Below are 24,123 nucleotides of genomic sequence, written 5' to 3'. Positions count from 1 at the left end.
AATGCGTCCTCTATCCTTTGAATTGTATCAGTGAGGTGTTGCATTTACTGAGCTGGTGTTTTCTGTCCTTGAATTAAAGCCTCAGATACCTCTTTTCTTAAGGAGGTGAGGTAGTCCAATTTTCGACTGTCTCCATTTTAGATCTTTTGCCTTTCCTTTTATTCTTTCCTTTTCTCTTTCCAACTTTAGAAGTTCCTCCTCAAAACCTGTTATTTTTTGCTCAAAAACTGATAATGGTTCAGATGAATTAATGAGATTATCAGTTAGTTGATTTATTTCTTCCCGAACCTTGCTGATTTTCTGGTCTATATCTACTGTCAAAAAGTTAGTTTTATATGTATCTCTGTACAAAGTTTTAAATTCTTTTAATGTACTACATAGTTCTAGTAAAAGAGTGTCAAATTGTCTCATGCACTTCTTTATTTATTCTTCAAAGAATTTGTGTTTTTCCTTCTCTAGTTTCTCCTTGAATTCTTCCTCATTTATTTGTTCAACTGCCATAGTGTTGTCAGTAATATACTTAGACAATGTGTCAAGTTGATTCAAAGAATCTTTATTATCTATATTACACTTGGGTGCTATCATTTTCAAAATTGGAATTGTGTCATCAATTGTTTTGTATGCTTGTGAACTACACTCTGTTATCTTCTTTATAGAATCCAAAAGAACTTTTGTCACATTTGTTGGTTTGAATTCTGTATTGGAAGAACCAATAATCTGTATTCCACTGGTGGGAGCAATTTATTTGCTTGTGGTGACCTCTTGTAGGTCAGTTTGTGTTTGTATTTCTTTAAGAAAAGGTTTGGTTTGCTCAGCTATTGCCAGTGACACTGTCTCTGCATGAACCTATTGTTGTGAGGGAGCCTTTTGCTCTGCCTATTTCTCAGTGTTGTCACCTGCTGGTTTACCTTCTGTGCTATCTGTTTCTGGTGGTTCATTTTCCATATCTATTTTCCCTGTTGAATCCTTATCTACCACAATATTGACTACCGATGGAGTATCTAGAGGTGGTGGGGATAAGTTATCTTCTTATTTTATGCTAGGTAGACCACCAACCTTACCTTTTCCCTTATCCTTTTGATATACCTTGATGGGTTTAGGGATTTGATATTCTTCCTACTTTTCCTTCTCTATAAGGAATATGTCCCATGCATTAGTTGTTTCCTCTATTACCTCATTCACTCCACCAACCATAAGTGCTACATGTCGGTGTGCAGTTGAAAATACTGACTGGTTAGCCTCTGAGATCAGTTCATCTATCTCTTTAGGTGAGTTGACAGGATGTACAACAAGTAGTTTTTCAATTTTTATTTTCTTATCAAGCTCAACAATAGCTTGCCTTCTAGCTTCAATTCTTTTGTACAGTTTTGCTGATATTTCATCAACAATTTGCATCAAAAATTTCTTGTAAATATCTAAGTGTAGGATTACACTGTTTTCTACTTTCTCCTTGTCATTAGTTGATAATGAGTCATATAATCTATTAATGTTTTTTAGCTTTCTATCCTTTGTTATTTCATTGAGAAGTTTGTCAATTTGAGCAATGGTTTGTTGAGTCTTCTTCTTAGGGGTTAACTTCTTCTTTGGAGCTAATTTCTTAGTTGGGGGCCTTACTGCCTATTGTTTCTGTCTGGTTCTTCTAGGAGAGGGTGAAGATACCGGTGAAGGTTTCTTTTTTCTCACAACTCTTTTGAATGCAGTTGGTATATCACTTTCTGAAGAAGTTCCAATCGGTGAAAGGTGAGTTTCTGGTTGAAGTGTTTCTAACTCATCTTCTTTAATACCAGTTCATTTAAGTACATCTTCCTTAATAGCTTTTGCTAGAATGGATCCTTTTCTAACTGTTGCTTCAACCTTTTTAACATTTATCTTTGATTGAATATGTTTTTCAATAGTCTCAGCACTGCCAAATACCTCTTTGTTAGGTTCATTAGGTGCTTCTAGGAGGGCTTTTACATATGTTTCTATTATGTGGTCATCATTTTCATACCCCATTTCAGTAACCCAGATGGTTCTTGGGATAACTGCCTCCATCCAAATTTCATCCTTCTTTATAACAAAACAAATTTCATCCTTATACTTGTTCACAATTGCTTGTGACAATCTGACTCTGGTGTTCATCCTGGCCTTCAATGACTGGAAGTACTCATTTATGTTCTTTTCTCTATTCTCTCCCATGTTGTTTAGTAAATCTGACAATTGTTTGCCTACCGGTATATCAAAACCAATATTTATGTTACCAATACTAGGTACTTGTTTGGTTATGTGTAGCATTAGATAGACAAGTAGATTTCCAAATTTGAATGTCCCCTTTTTGTCTTTCTTTATCTTTCCCAATTTGTCAATTGGTTCATCTTTAAGTCATTCGCACACATCTATTTTTGCATTATCATTAACCATGTCATAGGCACTCTTTATGCATAGGCTAGAGACTAAGTTTAACCTATTTGCATGTGTGGTTTCGTAGCCTAAAATCATACTAATGAATCTGACATTAATATCCGTTACATCATTTACCCTTAAGGATCTATTATCAGATGTTGCACGAGTTAGATTAATCACTAGCTCATTTGAGACCTTCTTTGTTTTATTAGGTCTGTTACTGATGGAGGGTAACCCTTTTACAGCTTTTACTACTTCTTTTGTGATTTTGTGAATTGAGTCTAACCAGAAGAATGCACCATGTACCCTGCTTAGTACTACCCTTATAACATCTTTGGGAAAATCCGGGATACTGAGAATTTCAGTGAAACCTAGGGTTTCTACTATCTTGTGTTTAGGTTTGATATTACTGGATTCATTACAAATTATAGATTTATACATATTCTTAATTTCCTCATCACCTAATTCCTCTATATGACAATGCATATACATTCTAGGGTCTTCAACAAAAACTACTCCTTTAGGGATTTGAGAAAATGCACCAACATTATCATCTTTCTTGGCAATTTCAAGAACTAACTAAAATATGGGTCTAGGGTGTTTAATAACTTCAACAACAGTAGGGTTTGTAATGAATTCAGGAATAGATGAAGAAGCCATGGTTATAAATACCTTTATCTGCCTTAGGAATGATTGCTTGATAAATTGCTTCACTTCTTTGCTTGGAATGCCTTCGCTTAGGAATTTTTGCACTCTAAAAGGTTTGAATGCTTGGTGAAATGAAAATGGAGCCAAAACACTTGTTTTATAATGTTAATTTTGCCAACCACCACATTTAATGCTTGACGGTTAAGTAATGACTTAACTTATCTGCCGGTATAGAAGTAATTTCAACTTCTACGATCAATCGAGGGAATAATAGCATGTTTCACATTTGACTTCCAAACCCTCAAAGTAATTTTCTTCAATTAGATGAAGAGTCTCCTACCAGTGGAGTGTTACTCTATTCTATCAGTGGAGGAGTATTCCTATCACCATTTAGTTCAGATTTCTTGATCCATTGTTTTGAGAATTCCTGCTTCACCTCTTCAACTTTTTCTTTACCCTTCAAACTAGGACCTTTGTTATTTACTGGTAAGGACTTGCTTCTACAAAATTTAGCAATATGTCCAATCTTGTTACAAGCATAACAAGTTACATTATTTTTCTAAATAGCCTTCCCATATCCTATGCTGGTTTGTGTTCTACACTGATTAGATAAGTGTCCAAATCTTCCACAAACATAATATCTTACATTCATTATGTAATTTTCTGAATTATGACCAACTTTGTTACATTTAAAACATTGACCGGTGGGTGTATTGGTGTTCTGATAATTTCTAGATATACATTGATTTGCTCTATGACCATACTTGTTACAGTTAAACCATTTGCCATTAAATTTATAAGCAGTAGGTTGTCTTACTAGTTTGCTATGATCCTGTGTGTTTGCAGTACCAGAGCTTTCACCAGGTTCAAAGCCAAGGCCACAAGTTTCACCATTAGGTTTCCGATTCTTCAACAAGTCACCAAGTTCTTCTGAGCTTTTCTTGAATTTTTCTTTGTGCTGATTTGCAGTATCCAGTTCTCTTTCCAAGATACCTTTCTGTCTCATGAGTTCATTTGAGTCATTTTGTGCATGCATCAGATCTGTCTTCAACATATCATTTTCATAGCTAAGTCTTGTGTTTTCATTTGCAACATCATTCAGTCTTCTAGTCAAGTCTTCTTCATTCTTCTTTCTATCTTTAATTTCTTTACAAAATCTCATAGTCATATGCCACATCTAATTCTTTGTTGCCATGTTTTCTTGTTTCAGCTTGTTTATCAGATCACTAAGTGTTTCCTTTTCATCATTCTCTTTTTGCATCTTTTCACAAAGTTCTCTTCTCTTGTTTCTTGCAATGGTAAGATTTTCTTGAAGTACTTGAATAATATCCTATGCAGCCTTTAGATCATCTTCAAGTTTGATATTTTTCAACTTTTCTGCATCATAGTCTGAGAGAGCTGCTTCTAATTGCTTCATCAAGTTTTCCATCTCTACCAGTGTCAATATCTTCCTCAAGTTGTTAGGCTTCTGAAAATAAAGGACCAAGCTCTGATACCAATTGTTAGGATTCCCAAAGATACTAAGAGGGGGGGGTGAATCAGTATCTAACTGGTTAAAATATTTTCTTGACTTAAAACATATAAAGCATATCAATACTATATACCGGTAAACATAAATAAATGCAATAAATAGAGATAACAACAACCACATGAAAATCACACCATAACATAGTAGTTTAACGAGGAAACCCAATGTGGGAAAAACCTTGGTGGGATTTGTGACCCACAATATTCGCTTACTGGACAATAAGTGAATATTACTCTTACAATGGGGGCTTACACATGCAGGAAGGCCAAGTGCCTAGAGCTCACTGCTCAATTAAAAAATGGGAAGTCTCACTAACTTACAAAATAGATTATGTAAATCCAATGTCTTGTATTGCTTCAAAATAGCATCTACTATGCCAGATCCAGTACCGATTTTAGCTCTGCTTCATACATAAACCCTTAACCTATAATTCGCATAATAGGTCTGCCTTATTTCGCCTATCTACTTCCTTACAAAAGTTCTGTAATGATCTTATACATATATGAGTCATTTTACAACTTGCCAAGTCAGCTTACAATGATTTTACAATAATTTACAAAATATATTATAAACAAAATTCCTATCGGCCTAGGTGTCGGTATACTTCCTTTCACTGCTGGTGGTCTATGTGCCAGTGTAGAGTCTGTCCTTGCTAGTGCCGGTAAATTGTCTTGCCAGTGTCATAGGATTGCAAGGTTACCATCAATGAAAAAACCTTCAATCACCTACAATATCTCATTGGAGTGTGCATTTGCCAACAATTGTTACATGCATAACAAGTTACATTATTCCTCTAAATATCTTTTCCATAACCTTGACCGGTTTTTGTTCTGCATTGATTAGATAAATGTCCAAATCTACCACAAACATAGCATTTCACATTCATTCTACAATTTTATGAATTGTGACCAACTTTATTGCATTTGGAACATTAACCAGAGGGTAAGTTTGTATTCTGATTATTTCTAAATCTACATTGATTTTCTCTATGACCAAATTTGTTGCAATTGAAACATTTCCCATTAAATTTATAAGCATCAGGTTGTCTTACCGGTTTACTGTGATCTTGATTATTTGCAATCCCAAAACTTTCTCTATGTTCAAATCCAAGTCCAATTCTATCTCCATTAGGTTTTGGTCTTTTCAGCATGTCATCAAGTCTTTCTGAACTTTTCTTGAATTTGTCTTTGTGTTCATTTGTAGTGATCAACTCATTTTCAAAAATGCCAATTTGTCTCACAAACTCTTCTTTATCATGTTGCAGTGAATCAGATCTGTTTTTAGCATATCATTCTCATGACAAATTCTTAAATTTTCATTTGCTCCATCACTAAGTCTTCTAGTCAAGTCTTCTTCATTCTTCTTTCTGTCTTCAATATCCTTACATAGCCTCATGGTTAAATCTTGCATTTCATTCCTCATGGTAGTGTTCTCTTGCCTCAACTTATCTGTAATATCACTAAGAGTTTCCTTTTCATCATCATGTTTCTATATTTTCTCATGAAGTTCCTTTCTCTTGTTTTGTGCTATAACCAAGTTCTCCTGAAGTCCTTTAATGAATTCCTTAGCAGTCCTCAGATCATCTTCAAGTTTGATATTCTTCAATTTTTCTACATCAAAATCTTCAAGAGCTCCTTCCAACTATTTTCTCAAACTTTCCATCAATACCAATTTCATAATCTTCCTCAAGCTATTAGGCTTTTACAAATAGAGGACAGGCTCTGATACCAATTGTTAGATTCAATGACAGTCCTAATGACACTAAGAGGGGGGCTGAATTAGTGTCTAATCGATGGATGAAATATTTAAACTTATTTATAACTTTGGAACCCAAATCAATGTATTAGTAAACAAGAAATAATGCAGTAAAGAGAAATAACAGAGACAACATAAATGCACACCATAACACAAAATATTTTAGCAAGGAAACCCGGTGTGGGAAAAACCTCGGTGGGATTTGTGACCCTCAATATTTACTCACTAGCCAATATGAATAAATATTACTTACAACGTGGGCCTGCACATGCAGGAAGGCCAACAGCCTAGAGCTCATTGCTCAATAGAAGAGTCTCACTGACTACAAAATGGATAATTAAATCCAATACATTGTACTACTCAAAATAGAATCTCTAATTCTTGGTTCAGTACCAGTTTAAGCTTAGTCAGATACCTTAACAAAAACCTTTTGTTGTCTTTACATATACCAATAATAATAATCTCCCATCCTTCTCTTCATTATACAAAATGATCTATAAGATCTCATACATATATGAGTCCTTACAATACATCATGTCAGCTTACAAATAATTTATTATATTTACAATATAATTCATATAAACAAAACTTTATCTCATGTCGACCTGAGAGCTGATATACTTCGTTGCCTGAATAACCTGGATGCTGGTGAATGTGCCTCCCAATGCCTATGTATAAACCTGTTACCGGTTGGTTGCCATCAATGACAAAATCAACCATATTCTCATAGTGTATAATGCCAACAATTTCTAAAAAAAATTCCAAGGGAATAGACCTGCATACCAACAGAACCAATATGCGAATAACCGAACTTCCTCAAGTCAGCCAAATGGCTAGATTATTCCAGCACCCAATCCTTTACAAGCTATCTATCCCCAAACCATTAAAGAGTTGATTGTAGGACATAATAATCTAGTGGATGATACAAATTCTTGGTATTTTTCATTTAACAATGCCCATGCCCCAATAAATTGCCTGAAAAGAAATTTGCAACAAAAAAATGTAGATCAATAGAGCCTAGGTGTGGCTTTAGATGATTCAGTTTATGCATCCCCTGGCATGGACAATGCGGCTCTCATCGCACAAATGCAAGGTATGCCAATAGAGAACAAAACAAAGATAGCTTCAGACCATGCATTATTCTCTTGTATGGAGGATGAAGATGCCATGCTCACAAATGGTGCAGCCACATCAAGCTCAAGGGCTCCTCAAGTGCAGTTAGATTACAACCTCTGGTCAAAAAGACGTTTCACAAGAGAGAATGTAGGAATGAAGGGGAGATTAATCTCAAATAAAGTTCCTAAACAACCTATAGTTTCTACCACATATCCAAGAAAGGAACTTATCCCCTAGAAGCCAAGAGAGGCAAGGACATTAGTACCATCAGTGTTTGACATGGTGGAGAAGCTAAAGAAAGCTCTGACCAACGTCTCCTTATGGGATCTCCTTAGTATCCCAAAGTAGAAGAATCAGTTGAAAGAAGCTCTGTCAGAGGTGGAAAAACCTGCTAGTAGGAATGTTGCCAATTCTTCATGAGCCAGTGAAGAAAGATTTCAGCCCCCGCAGAACAACCATGCTCAACGACGGTGTTGAAAAATGAGGCCATACCTCCTAAATCCCAAGTGGAAGGTAACCTAAACCAAATCCTTTTTATTTGACCCTCATAGTAGGAGACAAACTTTTACACAATTCTATGATAGATTCTGGTGTCAGCACCACTGTCATGCCTAAGCAAGTTGCTGAGGTTTTGAATATTAAATATGAGATTTTAAATAGGGGTGTTATGAAACTAGATGGAAATATAGTCCAAACTGTGGCTCTTATTAAAAGCCTTCCACTGACATTGTTTGCATGTCCTAGTGTCATCGTGTCTAAGAAGTGGTAGTTATTGACATATCGCTTCTTTTTGGGCTCTGCCTTTCTCAAGACTTTACCACCAAAATAGGAGGTTACCTATCTTTAGACTAGTCTCACCTCATCCTTTGAACCCACCATGGTGCTAAGCTCAAAATTCTTTTAGAACCCCTACACATCAAGCACGTAGTAGATCAGGCCATGCTCAACTTTGAGCCAACTCATACCTCCATCTCTAATGAAGAGAGAAAAATGGTAGAGCTTCTTGAAGATGAAGAGGTGGCTGAGGATATTACACAAGAGAAGGAAGTTTTTCTCAATGAATTTATAAATTTGGATCCATATTCTAACTATCATGTCATAGGTATTAGTACCTATTGTATTTTTGATGAGGACCAAGTCATCCCAAAAATAACTAAGGATCTACTAACCAAGGAAGAGTTGTCTTCTGCATTCTGGACCTTACACTTTGATGGTGCAAAATGTAAGGTAGGTTTAGGTGCTCGGATTTTCCTTACTTCACCTTTGGGTGAACAGATCCTGAGGTCTTTTCACCTGCAGTTTTCTTACTCCAACAATGAAGCAAAATATGAAGGGCTATTCCAAGGCCTAAGTTTGGCAAAAAGGACGGGCATAAAGTAGTTGAAAGTTTTAGGTGATTCTGAGTTGATCATACACTAAGTCTGGGGAATCTCTAGTGCCAAGAGCATCTATATGATATCCTACCATCATCAGACATGGGAGTTAATCAAGAGATTCAATGCTTTCAACATCCAAAGGGTTCCTCGAAAGACAAATGCATCTGCTGATCAAATGACTACTATTGGGTCGCAATTCAACCCTATTGTGGACCTACTCACCAATCCCCAAGCGGTCTGTGTGATCGTTCGACCAACTATTCCAGACAATGACACCCATTGGCAAGTTTTTGAGAGTGATGAGAAAATTGCTTTATTCATTGAAAACTCAAGAGAGTATGCTAACCAATTGCAGCCTAAAGTAAAGGAGGCTTACAGGGATCAAATCATTCAATTGAAATCCAACAAGCTCCCAAATGGGCTGATCATCCTGGTGTAGCGTCCTAAAATTGCGACACTTGCAATTTCGACTGCATTTCGGTCTTCATGATGGCGACGCAACACGCAACCTGAATGGAGACCCCAAAACTTGCTCACAACACTGAAAAATGCATTTTTCAAGCACCGTTGGCCTGAACCTCCTTGCACCCCGCTGTCCCGGAGGTGGGACCAGAGCGCCCAGCGCCCTGGTCCCTCAGGACCAGGGCGCCCAGTGCCCTGGTCCTCCAGGACCATGGCGCCCAGCGCCCTGGTCCCTGGGTCCTATTTTGGGCCTGGTTTCCTAAGTGATATCGGGTCTTTTTGATTGCAATTTGGAAATATACTTCCCTGGTCGGCCTAAGGTCGGGAAAATCAGTCTATCAGCCCTAATTGACAAGTATATAAACTACATTTTTCTCTCTCATTTGGCATGAAGAGGATATGTGTACAAAGCGTGGAAACTATACTCAAGCATTCAAGCATTCAAGCAATTGATCATTCCAAGTCTCCATTCAAGGCTAAGTGTTGCATTCAAGACAAGGATTCAACCATTGAAGAGGAGATCACTTATTACATGCTACATACTACAACACACAACATCTAAACCTTTGCACATAAGGATACAAACATCCTTAGAACAAGGTATTAGTACTTGTTTTACATTACAGTCATTTACATTTACAGCACTTGCTCATTTCTTGGTTAATTCCAAAACCGGGGTTTGACCTAAAGGCAAACCCCTAATCCCTAACCCCCCAATCGTCTTCTCTTTTCTGTGTGTAGGTTGCAGGTATGCGGCTGAGATTGAAGATCTGGAATCCTTGTGCAGAGACGAACCGATCCCCCTTCGTTTCGTGGATTATTCGGAGGACCGTGGCGCTGGGCGCCATCGTCCCGACAACTTTTTCTCAAATTTGCAGGACAGCGCCGTATCGACATTCTATTGCTAATTCCAGGTCCACAGCTTCATCCTATAACCTAAACTCAGTTTATAAGTGAATCTTTATGACTTTCTATGCATCCTTAGCTTAATTTCCTTAATCAACATTCTTTACAAAAGAGGGTAGCTTTGCTTTCCAAACCCTTGAAATTCATTTAGCATCCAATCTTACATTGTGTGGGATTGAATCTTATGAGTTTCAACCCCTCTTTTGAATGTAAATTCTTCCCCCTAAGTGAAAACCCATCGAATCCTAGCGAACCTCCCTTCTCTCTCCTCGGAGTTGGAAGAGGGGAGACCAACTAGGGTTCGACCGCGATTTTCCGCTTTACATTTTGGTGAACCCGACGTGAACATCCTTTCTGATTTTTCATGCTTAGATCTAAAAAAAAAATTGATTACATTTCCATGTTTGATCTTTTGCAAAATTTTAGAGGTGATTGCATAAAAACCCTAAAATTTCTTTTTAGTAATTAAGCTTGTGAAATGTTTAATTGTTAATGCTTGTTTCAGATCTGCCCTGCTATTACAAATTATCAATTCATATTTGTGCTTTAATTTTGAAAATTAAGTGGTTAAGTGTCAAAACCCTAATTTTTGAAACCCTCTTAATTCAACCTTTGTTTGACAATTTGACCGATCAAAACATCTCCAAATCAGCTGTAACTTTGGATTCTGCAATAAAATCACAATATCTTTCATCCCTGAAAATTTGGAAAAAAGTTGCGAGGACTGTGTGCACTCCGAGCGCCATCGTCCCCGACATTTTTTTCAAAATTTCGGGAGCGAGATCTTGCTGTATTTTCCTGCTAAAATCCAGAATTTTGGCTAATTTTGTCAATTATAACACTTTCAAAATTACGGTCAAAGTTGGTCTTGTGATTGCTTGGTTTAAGGCTCCTAATCATTCAAAAATTGTTGAAATTGAAATTTTGTGTCAAAATTGTGTTCTTACTGTCCTAAATCTGAAAATTGTGTTTGCATTCATTCAAAATTTCAGTGCTTTATTCAAATTCTTGCATTTTGTGACTTTTGAAATTAAGTGCCTAATTACAACAACTTTGATTTCCGCTTTCAAAATTGAATTTAGCGTGAAATTGAGTCAATTTTTAAATTTCAAAACTTGCACTGCTTTTGACATTCCCTCTAAAATCATAAAATTCAAAATTTCAGTTTCCCTCTCTTTTTCAAAATTCAAATTTTGCATTTTTCGACAATCTTGATAGGGTTCAATTTTGAGATTGCAACTTTAATTTGGCCTATCTACAGATCGTAAAATCCCTCAATTTTTTCAGATTAGCTCTAAAATCATCATACCTTTCATCCTTGCAAATTTCGAAAAAAGTTGCAAGGACCGTGTTGCACTCCGAGCGCCACGGTCCCGAACATTTTTTCCGAAATTTCGGGAGACTGTTGTGATTGCATTTAACAACTTAAATCTGGAAGATTGGCTGGTTTTACTGAAAATTGCTACCTCTAAAATCAAAATCTTCTCTCTCTCTCTAGTGCATGAGTTTTACAACAATAAGCCCTACTTACACTATTCCCGTTAGACGAAGCCGTAGAATTAAGTCTTTCCGAGGTTTAATTACCGAGGAGATGGAACCTAATTTGAATAGCCTTTTTAACGAGGACATGGGTAATTCCTCTAATCCTCCTAATGATGAAGAAGCTCCCCATGAAGTTTCTGTTGAACAACTTTCCAAATTGGATAACCAATTTGACGATTTTCACCAATGGATGTCTCATGAGTATCCCGATAGTCAAGCTCTTCCTTTAATTGAGGGTCTAAAACGTATGCTTCAAAGTGATAAGAATGGAATTGATGTTTTACGTGGTATCGCACACATTGTGGATTCGAATGTGATGCCTATGAAGAGTTGTGCTGAATCTTTAGGTTATACACAACCTCCTACACAAGTCAATCATTCTATTCCTTTGACCACTTCTATTGCTAGTTTACCTACCTTTACATCAAACATCATGGCTACCTCTATACAAGACATTCCTCCTATGATCACTAGTCATAGGGGCAATCCTCCTTCTTCAATTAACCCTATTCCTTCATTCAATCCGACTTCTTCATTCATTCCTTCAATAAGTGTTCCTATTACATCTTCACAAATGAACATGACGCAAGGGGGCAATTCATTTAACCATTCCATTCCTCCTTGTAGTGTTCCTCCTATCCAATCATCCCCTATGGTTGACTATCATAGGGTCCCACCACCTTACTCTTTACCTTCTTTCAATAACATCACACCTCCATCTCAATCTAACACACCTAATATGAACTCTTCGACTGAAGCTACCATTAATAATCTAGCACACATACTCCCGCTAAAGTGGGGGCTAAATGTAGCGTCCTAAAATTGTGACACTTGCAATTTCGACTGCATTTCGGTCTTCACGATGGTGACGCAACACGCAACCTGAATGGAGACCCCAAAACTTGCTTACGACACTGAAAACTACATTTTTCAAGCACCGTTGGCCTGAACCTCCTTGCACCCCGCTGTCCCGGAGGTGGGACCAGAGCGCCTAGCGCCCTGGTCCCTGGGTCCTATTTTGGGCCCGGTTTCCTAAGTGATATCGGGTCTTTTTGATTGCAATTTGGAAATATACTTCCCTAGTCGGCCTAAGGTCAGGAAAATCAGTCTATCAGCCCTAATTGACAAGTATATAAACTACATTTTTCTCTCTCATTTGGCATGAAGAGGATATGTGTACAAAGCGTGGAAACTATACTCAAGCATTCAAGCATTCAAGCAATTGATCATTCCAAGTCTCCATTCAAGGCTAAGTGTTGCATTCAAGACAAGGATTCAACCATTGAAGAGGAGATCACTTATTACATGCTACATACTACAACACACAACATCTAAACCTTTGCACATAAGGATACAAACATCCTTAGAACAAGGTATTAGTACTTGTTTTACATTACAGTCATTTACATTTACAGCACTTGCTCATTTCTTGGTTAATTCCAAAACCGGGGTTTGACCTAAAGGCAAACCCCTAATCCCTAACCCCCCAATCGTCTTTGCTTTTCTGTGTGTAGGTTGCAGGTACGCGGCTGAGATTGAAGATCTGGAATCCTTGTGCAGAGACGAACCGATCCCCCTTCGTTTCGCGGATTTTTCGGAGGACCGTGGCGCTGAGCGCCATCGTCTCGACAACTTTTTCTCAAATTTGCAGGACAGTGCCGTATTGACATTCTACTGCTAATTCCAGGTCCGCAGCTTCATCCTATAACCTAAACTCAGTTTATAAGCGAATCTTTATGACTTTCTATGCATCCTTAGCTTAATTTCCTTAATCAACATTCTTTACAAAAGAGGGTAGCTTTGCTTTCCAAACCCTTGAAATTCATTTAGCATCCAATCTTACATTGTGTGGGATTGAATCTTATGAGTTTCAACCCCTCTTTTGAATGTAAAGTCTTCCCCCTAAGTGAAAACCCATCGAATCCTAGCGAACCTCCCTTCTCTCTCCTCGGAGTTGGAAGAGGGGAGACCAACTAGGGTTCGACCGCGATTTTCCGCTTTACACCTGGAAAATTTGTTTGACCATGATGATGCCAAAAATAACAAGCAAAAACTCATGGCCAATAAAGGTGACTATGCCAAAAAGTCAGTAGGGAATGAGAGAATACTTAAGGTCAGAAAGGAAGTTCCCTCAGAAAATCGAGAGAGATTGGCACGATATTGTGGTGAATATGTGGGCGTGCTAGCATGGTCATATGAGGATTTGAAAGGATATAATTCTAGCATCATTCAACACACCAATGAGCTCGCTGATGGGGCCAAGCCGATTTGATAGAAGTAGAGACCTGTCAATCTAAAGATTTAGTTTCTTATGGCTTAGGAATTGAATAAATTGATAGAATCAAAGATTGTCTACCCCATCAAGCATAGTACATGGGTATCAATTTTGGTGCTATTCAAAAAGAAGAATGGAGATATCTGGCTTTGTGTAGACTTCCGAGACTTGAACCAAGCCTCTAAAAGACCATTACCCTTTGCCACCCATGGAATAGTTGTTAAGCATTGTTGTATGGTCGTAGATGTTCTTTATGTTGGATGGGTTCTCAGGTTATAACTAGGTATTGGTAAAGCTAGAAGATCAACATTAGACAACCTTCACAACCAAATGGGGAACATTTGCTTATCAGAAAATGTCATTTGGTTTGTCAAACATTGGTGCCACTTTTCAAAGAGCTATGGATTTGGACTTCAAGGAGCTCATTAACAAAATCATCCTCATATACTTGGATGACTTGACCGTGTTTTCAAAGCATAAAGAAGATCACTTTGATCATCTTGAGCTAGTGTTAGAGAAGTGCTTGGAATTTGGCATCTCATTAAACCCAAAGAAATGCATCTTTGGGGTCCTGCAAGAGAAATTACTGGGGCATGTAGTGTCAAAAGGAGTCTCCATCGATCTAGATCGAGTAAAGGCAATAAAGGAGCTTCCTCTTCATGTTAACAAGAAGGGCATTTAGTCCTTCCTAGGTAAAGTTAACTTTGTTAGCCACTTTATCTCAGACTTTGCTGGGATGGTGAGGCCCATCACTCTAATGCTTAAAAGGGAAATGCATTTTAAATGGACTCCTGAAGCTAAAGAGGCATTCGGGAGGATCAAATATGCCATCTCAAACCCTGATATGTTCAAGGATTTAATAATGTATGTTTTCTCTAGCAATTATAGTATTGTCATGGTTCTAACCCAAAAAATGCTGACAAAATAGGTGAGTATCCCATAACTTTCCATTCCAAAACTCTGAAAGAATAAAAGGCTAAATACAATTTTGTTGAAAAGAAAGCTTTGGCCATTGTCAAGGGCCTAAAAAAGTTCAGGCATTTTATCGCCTGTAATAAGACTATTGTGTATGTCGCCCACCCTTTAGTCAGGGAATATATGATGGAAGGCGACATTACAGAGAAGAGAACGAACTGGATTACCAAAATCCTAGAAGAAGTTGAGACTACTGAAGAGGAAGTTGTAATGGTCACCTCCAAACCAATAGAAGCATGTTGGATGGAGATTCAGAAACATTTTATGAAGACTAGAATTTTCCCTGTAGACCTCCCTCCTAAAAAGAAGAGATTCTATAGGATGCAGAACAACAACTTCCACTTGGTGGAAGGAGTGCTTTTTAAGAGAAATTTTGACAGAATCCTACTCCATTGCATGGACCAAGGCCAAGCTAGTAAGATTCTACATGAATTCCACTATGGATTATTGGGAGGCCACTATTCAGCACAAACCACCATCATTAAGATCACTAGCATTGGGTGCTTCTGGCCCTCTATGTTTAAAGATGCACATACTCTGGTAAGAGAATGCAAAGAATGGTAGTACTACAGTGGTAGGTGTAGAAAGGCGATAATGCATCTCAGGCCAATAATGGTGGAAGAACCCTTTACTCAATGGGGTCTTGATTTCATAAGAATGATCAACCCTCCAAGCTCAGCTGGACACAAGTGGATCATGACTGCTACGTACTACTTCACCAAATGTTCTGAAGTTGTCCCCCTGAGGAATTCATCAGAGGCAAAGATAGTAGCATTTCTGGAAGATTTAGTGTGTCAGTATGGTTCACCAAAGACCATAATATTAGACAATGTGCTAGCATTCATAGGCTCATGAGTCACCTAGTTTTCTCTTAGTCAAGGTATCTACCTGAAGACCTCCTCAAACTACTATCCACAGGGAAATAGACTAGCTGAATCCACTAACAAGAATCTCATAAAACTCATTAAAAGGATGGGCTCTGAGCACAAAAGGGAGTGGCATCACCACTTGATAAGTGCATTATGGGAGGACCAGATCACACTGAAGAATATTCTAAATAATTCCCCATACAATTTGGTCTATGGAAAGGATGCCTTATTCCCCATGTCTTTGGAGATCCTTGCCTTACAGTTACTCAAAATCTATCATGGTGGCCGAAAATGGTCCCATGGAGGTGATATTGGCAGAGCTTATGGAGCTAGAGGAAGCAAGGGAAGTGACATTTTCATCCCTTCAAAACCACCAACAAATCATCAAGAGGTGGTTTGATAATAAGAAAAGTTCTGACCCGAGACTCAAACAAGGCGACCTTGTTTTGAAGTATAATGAGAGGGCAGCCAAGCCCGGTCAGCATGCTAGATTTGATGGTTCATGGGAGGAAACCTTCCACATTATAAATTGCAAGGTTTTAAATTCTTTTGATCTCGAGAATATGCAGGGGGAATCTCCCAGAATCCCGATCAATGGGTTTCATCTTGAACCCTTTCACTAGCGGCAAATTTCCTAATGTAAAATAATGTAAATAATGTATTTTAACGTGCCTTATTTATTTAATTATGTTTCTTCATGAATTCCCAAAGAGAAAAAGTGAACCACAAGATACACCTTGAGCAAGAAAAAGGAAATCATTTTATTATAAGTATCTTGGTACAATATATGCCGAAGGCCTGCAGCCTATATTTGAGAAATAAAGAGATAAAATTTTTAAATAGGGTGGCAGTATCTTAGCGATCTTCTTCATCATCCTCCTCATCCATTTGGAATTAAGATTCATCATATTCATCTTCAGCATCATCTCCCTCTGACCACTCATGGCCAGAGTCATCGTCAAGCCCCTGAGCTATCGACACAAACACCAGGTTAGGGAGAACATGCAACGTCAAGATCCGTGGGAAGATGTAGTCTCTGAATTTAGTGTACCACTTGGTGTTAGCTAGAACAAGCACTATAAGATGAAATCAAAGGAGGAACTTTATAGAAAGCTCCACTTGGTAGCAATGAGATGACAATGACATGGTCTTCAGGCTACTTATAAGCCGATACGAGGTCACCTCCTCAACAAGGGTGATGAAATGCTACAGATCCAAGGCTAGAGGTAAACCTTTGAAAGCAACATAGTACGCCATGACGTCCTCTAGGCCACCTAGATACTCTAGAGGGAAGAGTGTTTTAGCTACTATCTTTGAGGTCAGATAACTAGTCATCCTAACATCTAGTAATAAAGCCACAAAACATGATCCTTTGTTGACACGGTATCTATCCACGTCATTAATAAAATCCTCCCTAAGCACCCATTTGATGGTAGCAATAATTAGAGGATTTTTGCGTCGCGTCATCCTCTGTAACCTCCAGTCTGAGATATTTCCTAAGAAAGAGACTTGAGCCTTACTACTAGTAAGCCTAATGGGAGTCTCCATTTTTCAGGAAACTCTGTCGTTGAGATGGATACTGTGCCAAAGAATGTCTAAAAAGACATATTTATAATGGATTTTAAGGTCTAGGTAATGAATGAAGTGGAAAGCCAATGCTCTTGATTTTTGACACAACTATCTTTTCTCATCAACTCACACAAGTAGATGGAGTCTAGCTTGAAGGTTGCGTACATCCTCAGATGCCACATGTATACATAAGTACATCATTTCTAATTCAAAATACCCACAGGTCTGTTATAACTCGTGCGAGCCTTGCTAGCTGTAGATAGTCTTCTTAATGGGGAGATTTGTCTGGATAAACAAATCACCTCAAGTGGCTCTAAGTAATGCCAGACTGAATAGGCATCTTCTTGGGAAACACAAAGTGCAAGGCTTATCCTTTTTTAGAATTAATTACAACTTGGAAAATAAAGTGGCATACTTGCGAACAGACGCTTGTCATTAAATTCCTTCTTTCATGAAAATCTAGGCATGTGACGAATTTGAGGAAGAAGGTCTCCAAAAGTGTATATCATATTGTTCATTTTAAACCCCCAAGTGCCAAAAATATTCAAAGGTATTAGAAAGAGAAGCTTTCTTGTAGAAGATTGAGATGGAAGTAGCCTCCATAGGTTCTTTCCAAGGAAAAATATGGGTAGATGTATTCAGGGATCTCTCGTATTCCTTTCATGTCATGCCCCCAAAGATGGAATATCAAAGAACCAAAGCTAAATCAAATTTGACCACCCGCAACCCAGTGGTGGTGATAGATTCTTTAGAGAATGTCATTGAGCCCAAACTTCACAGGTAGCCAAAGAACCTCAGAGAGGTAACTTGCAATGGGATTGTAAATCACAGGAATGAGCCACAATCTACACTAGTCAAATTATGGAATAGTGGTACTCCTCAATTCATGGTTCCCATGGTTCCACAGTGTCTAGAGTTTGTAGTTGCATGTGCCAACAGGTTTGAGGCTCTTTCTTCTTCAATTCGGGGCTCTCTTTTGAGAGTAGTTATAACCCCAGAGGCTGTTAGGGATATGATACGTTGTCCCATATTTGATGGCATGAAGGTGTTTGGTGAGAGCTCCATGGAGGAATATTGGGACACTAGAAGAGATATTATCTCATTCTGTCACAATGCACTGAATCAGAGTTAGACAGCTGGGTCTCCAAGATTCCCTCTATCCTACAGTGATTTGAGGCTTGATGACCTCAATGATATCTCCTCGACCCTTGTGTGGTTATGCGGTCATGATAACAACCAAAAGATCACTGCTTCTATGATGGGTTTCTTGTTCAAATGCCGGAAGTAGAAAGGGCCATTCCATTTCGACTTCTTTGTCTTAATAGCCAGAGAAATGGTGAAGCAATTAGTTGAGTTCCAACATTTTCGGTGGTTCAGGTTTGCCTCATTCCTAGTTCACCTTTTCCTGCACTAGAATGATGCAGCCAATTCATGTGATTGGTTACTCATGATGAGCTAGGAAAAAATGCCTTTGTCAGCTTGGACTACGATGCTTACTAGTTTTCAAACTATTTCCTGACTCCATCCTTTGGGATCTCAGTTTGATCCCTGAAGAGCCTCTTGCCTACTTTTCCCAGATATGAATGAATTGGATGTACAATGAATGCCCCCTTTGTGACTGGTTTCTAGGTAGGGACTTTTTCTTTATCTAGTGGCATGGCTTCTCTGAAGAACCCTTCCACCTACTTACCTATGTCACAAAGAGAACCCTCTCCCTTGAAATTTTTTGGTAGTTGGTGGAGATTAATAGAGCTATAGGGGTGGGAAAACATGATACCTCCATAATAGAGGACCACAAGGCTATTGGCCCCATTACTCTCGTATGGAGGAGCATTGCTGAAAATGTCCTGACTTCCAAGCTGGTGCAACTTGGCTTGGTAGTAATTGATTATGTGTGTAGTTATGACCCAGATGGGTTCCCGTCTAAGAGGAAAAATGTGGTTAAGCATGAACCGTGAATTTTGTGGGAAGGACACACCAACCCGCCAGTGAATGACCCAAATCTCTATGTGGGTCCTAGTGATTTTCCTATTTTGAAATGTCCCTCGTGGTTGAAATTTTACTCCATACAAAAGTACAATCAAATGAAGCCCATTCCCCGGAGCAAGCTAGAAGCCATGAGTTTGGATTTGTGGCCTAAGAAAAAGAGGGAGGATTTATGGATCTACCATCAGGAAGTCAATCAACCCAAGGCTAACATCGGGAACACTACTTTTGATGAGCGTTTTAAGACCGAATGACAGCAACACAACAAATTGGATGAAGAGACAGGTGATGAATCCTCATGTGGTGACTCATCCCCCGAGGTGGCCCAACAGCAAGAGGTAGGAGTTATAAATGTAGAAGAGCAAGAGACTGAGTCTAGTATTCCTCTTCCTCTCACCAGTTCAATCCAGAGACCTCATTCCCAAACTACCAAAAGATCGGCTGAGAAGCATGCATTTGATTCCCCTTCTAGTAAAAAGCAATATCTTGGTTTTTCCAAGAAGGGTTTGTCTTCTCGGGTCCCTGTGGTTCCTTCAGCCTCTCAGCAACTGGTGACTTATATAGCTCAGATACACCCTTCTTTTCCCTTTCTCTCTGCTCAATCTATATCTTTCATAGCATCCCAAGTGGCATCTATGCCTACCCAAATCCCCACTACCCTCACATTAGCACCTATTGGGGTGCCGATCGACCCTCAAGTTGTGTTATCATAGGTCTCTATTTCATTCCCTGCCCTTGATTTTCATCCCGCAACATTTCCCATAGATGCCTGATGTGGCCACTATCTTGCATAGGCTTGGTTTCAGAGAGTCCACTCCTCCCCCAAATGTCAGGGCATCGTCCACTGATCCATTTTCTTCAGAAGCCTCTCCTTTCCTCCCATTGTTTTCTCCAACCACACTTGCATATCCCATTCAAACCTCTTTTGGTGGCCCTATTTCCCATTTCCCCTTTGCAATCCCTCCTGGTGCAGCATTTGTAGGCCAAGCTATTGCAAACCCGAATGCTTATTAGCAACAGGTTACCATTCCAAGACTACACGTACTGGTAGGACCAGTAAGAGAAAGGCGAAAGATGGTGCCAAGCCAGCCCATCCGCATGTATAGACACATTTTAGTGAGGAAAAGGATAGTCTCTTCTTTGCGACCATGTTCTCAAAGGTCAACAAGCTGAAGGCCCAAATGAGACCCAATAATTACACCTTGCATGCTATTGGGGTCAATCTCTTGAATGCTAAGACATCTAATAAAGTAGAAATGATGGAAGAAACTTTGAAGGCTATGTCTTCAGATTTCATGAAAAAGTCATCATCTGGATAAAATGCAAGAAAAAGTGTGTGAGCCTCTGAGAATCCTTGGACCAATAGAGAAAGGAAGACAAAGATAGAAATGTTGAAATCAACCACTTGCAGAGATTGTTAACCCAGGCCAACTCTGAAAAAGGAAAGTTGCAGTCCGGCCTTAACAATGTGAGTTCTCAATTGAAAGGACAAGAGGCAACGAGGAATGTGGCTTTGAAAGAATTGTGGGAACAACATCTAAAATAAGCTTCTAGAGATGCTACCCAAATTCATACACAGTTGCGTGAGGAGATCTGCCTAAAAGAAGAATATGCTCAACAGCTAAGTGATACACAGGTCATGCTTTCAGAGGAAAGAGAAAGGTATGAAATAGATGTGTGTGAAAAATAGAGTAGTGTGGAGCAAGATGAAAATAAATTCCTGGATGTGGAAGGTTTTTTGCAGCAAGAACGAGATCACATGTCGCAACTTTAACAAGATTTATAGGATGGAGACACCAAGATCCTCACTCTGGAAAGTCAAGTGGTCCATAAACAAAACAAGTGTAGGGAGCAGCAAGACGAGATAAGAGCAAAAGATGAGGAAGTCTCACGATTATCAACCCTTCCTCCCCCTCTGGAGGTTTTTCAAGATTTCTCTCTAATTTTAGTAGAATTGTATGTATCTCATTGGGAGAGAATTAAGTAGTATTTCTCTTTGCTGCAACCCATATTGAGATTCCTAGGAGAAGCACAATCTCTTTGTGCCAAAGCAGGCGCTCTCATTAACAACTCTATGATTTTTATTCATCCTAAGCTCCCCATAGCCCAGAGCTTAATTCAATTGCTGTATGTCGTGGCTCCAGTTAAAGAATTGAGAGCAAAAGGAATTACAGACTGCAAGCAATTAATCAGAAAGACTAATGTTTTCATTAACCAACATAGGGTAATCATGCATGTATTAGCAACACTTGAGCCTTTGAAGATTTTGGTTCTAGATATCAAGAAGCACGTAGAGAGGTTTTTTTTCCTGGGTCTACCTTCTCCTTTTCCCGCAGATGGTTCCGTGCTAGAGATTGAACAAGTGTTGAGCCAGATAGAGAAATTATAGCAAGATCAGACCTTCCTACAATACCCGAGAAATCCTATTTTGACAGAGGAATTCAAGCATCTCTTGCATCCCCTGGCCGAACTCTACATGCTCTTGAAACTGATCCATGATGAACCAGCGAACTTGCCATTTGATGAAGTAATTTGTTTAGGCCAACACTACTAGAATCTGGAAGCGCAGGTGCTACTCTTCGAGGATGAATGGTTTCCATTGCAGCAGGTCTTTGATCTAATTTTCCCCATTCTAGCATGAAGTATGGTCTTAAAACCAACAATTTTGGGTTCTAGCATTCCACAAGAAGAATTCCCCATTTAGTCACTAGGAAATGTTAATATTATTTCGGGATTGCTCGTTGGCGGCATTTTAGTCAAGTGGCAGTGACTTCTTTTGATTTTCAGCCCATTTTCCCATTCGTTAGCATGCATTCCAAGTGGTGTCTCGACGTTGTCTTGAGTTGCTTGCTTTTCTCACTCAAAGTTGAGAGAACATGGAGCTTCCGCATGGCTCAAGTTTTTTTCTTGGTGTATGCTTCTCGGCCCCACCATCCATCATGTAAAGGTAGTGACACTTGGTGTCCCCACATTGCACGATCTGGTTCTCTTTTCATGCTTGACTTTGGGTCTCCCTGAGTTTCTGTGTGTCTTCCATGGTGGGTCATTAACCAGAATATGGTTTGCATTGGGATTTTCTTGTTGGGCAGGTGTAGGGGTCACCATGATGTGGTTGGGATAAAAAATTCAAAGGCCATTTCAGTGGGTAGTGTCTTGTGGAGTGCCACACTAGGAGTTTCATGTCAGAAGCGATTGCTAGGATGTTGTTGATGCTATGTACTGTTGGTTAAGAGGCAGGGGCTCTATATATGCTTTCTTTTCCTACTTTTAGGAGGTTCAAACTTTAGAGAGATTTTTAGACTTTGGCTCATTGAAGAGGCCTTTATGCTAATTAAATTTGGTGAATGATAGACATGTCAGATTGTTCCTATGGCCTTTGTGATTTTTTTACTTGAATCTTAATATACTAACTTCTGTGCTATTTTCAAATTCGATAACTTTTATGATATTTGTTGTGAGACTCCATGGATTAAACTATGTTTTGATACTTGTTATCTATTTGATGAATGGTGAATGTCATTTTATGTTGAATAAGTTTTGTTAAATTACTATCTCAAATGGTTCTCAGCATGTAGATTGTTGAATGACCTTTAAAGCCACATGTATCTAGGTTTTATATGCTATTAATTCTTTTCCAAAATATTTTGGCGTATTGCCTAAGTAGTTTAGATCATTTTATTTTAATTTTTCTTCTTCCCCTTTTCTCCCCCCAATTGTATGAAGAGTCGACTTCTCAAAGCTGAAGGTCATTCAGTGAATTTCATGTAAAAGGTCCCCCATCTCTGAATTTCCCATAAGGCTGTTAGCATTTAAGGAAAAATGAAGAGTCAACATTACCCTTGAATCATATGAGTAAATTCAGGAAATCCCCTTTAGTCATTTGATATCTCACAGCTACTCATACGAGCCTGTTTAATCGTATGAACAATAGAGTATTATCGTCCGACTTGTTGTCTTTACGTGGTTACTCGTATGGAAAACAATGAGCATTTTTGAGAATCCAAATGTCAAAATTTGATTTTAATTGTCGTTGATTTAGATTCTTTAGCATTGTAGACACATTATTAGGTCAAAGTTGATTGCGTACTAATGATATTCATTCAATTTCTAGGTTCACTTGCCAGATATCTAGTTCTAATGCACATATCCTCCCACGATGAGATTAGTTTGATAGTTGACAAATGCACATAGGGGTCATATTGTTTTGAGTGGATTCAAATGGTTACTAGAGATGCCTAATATCCATGTGAATCATGGATTACTCACAACCTTGGTTGAGAGATTTCACAGTGAGCATAAAACTTTTCACTTGTTGATTGGGGAGATGATGATCACTATTGAGGATGTATATAGGATTTTGAGGATTCCATTTGCTGGAGACAGGGTGGATTATGATGCCACTCCATGGCAGGGGATTGAGGCTCTGAGGTGAGTATTTGAAGATGATATTATTTTGGATTGTTCCATCACTTGGGATGATATGATGAGAAGATATGGAGCACAATTCCCTCTCTCTTATGTCCTCGCTGAGATTATAGGTTGTTTTGTGATGTCGGACAGGGGTCAGCCTAGATTCCTCTATGGATGGGGCGAGATGTTGGAGAGACTGGTTACACACCCCATGAGATTAGAATGGGGTTCGTACTTTTTGGCCCACATGTACCATGAGATGCACGAGATCACCTATAGAGGGGCAAAGAGCACGATGACTAGGGTTTTGGTATTACATATATG

This window comes from Cryptomeria japonica, chromosome 1, assembly GCF_030272615.1.
Source record: "Cryptomeria japonica chromosome 1, Sugi_1.0, whole genome shotgun sequence".
NCBI classification, from domain to species: Eukaryota; Viridiplantae; Streptophyta; class Pinopsida; order Cupressales; family Cupressaceae; genus Cryptomeria; species Cryptomeria japonica.
The sequence above is the reverse complement of the archived record's forward strand: the minus strand, read 5'-3'. Positions refer to the sequence as shown.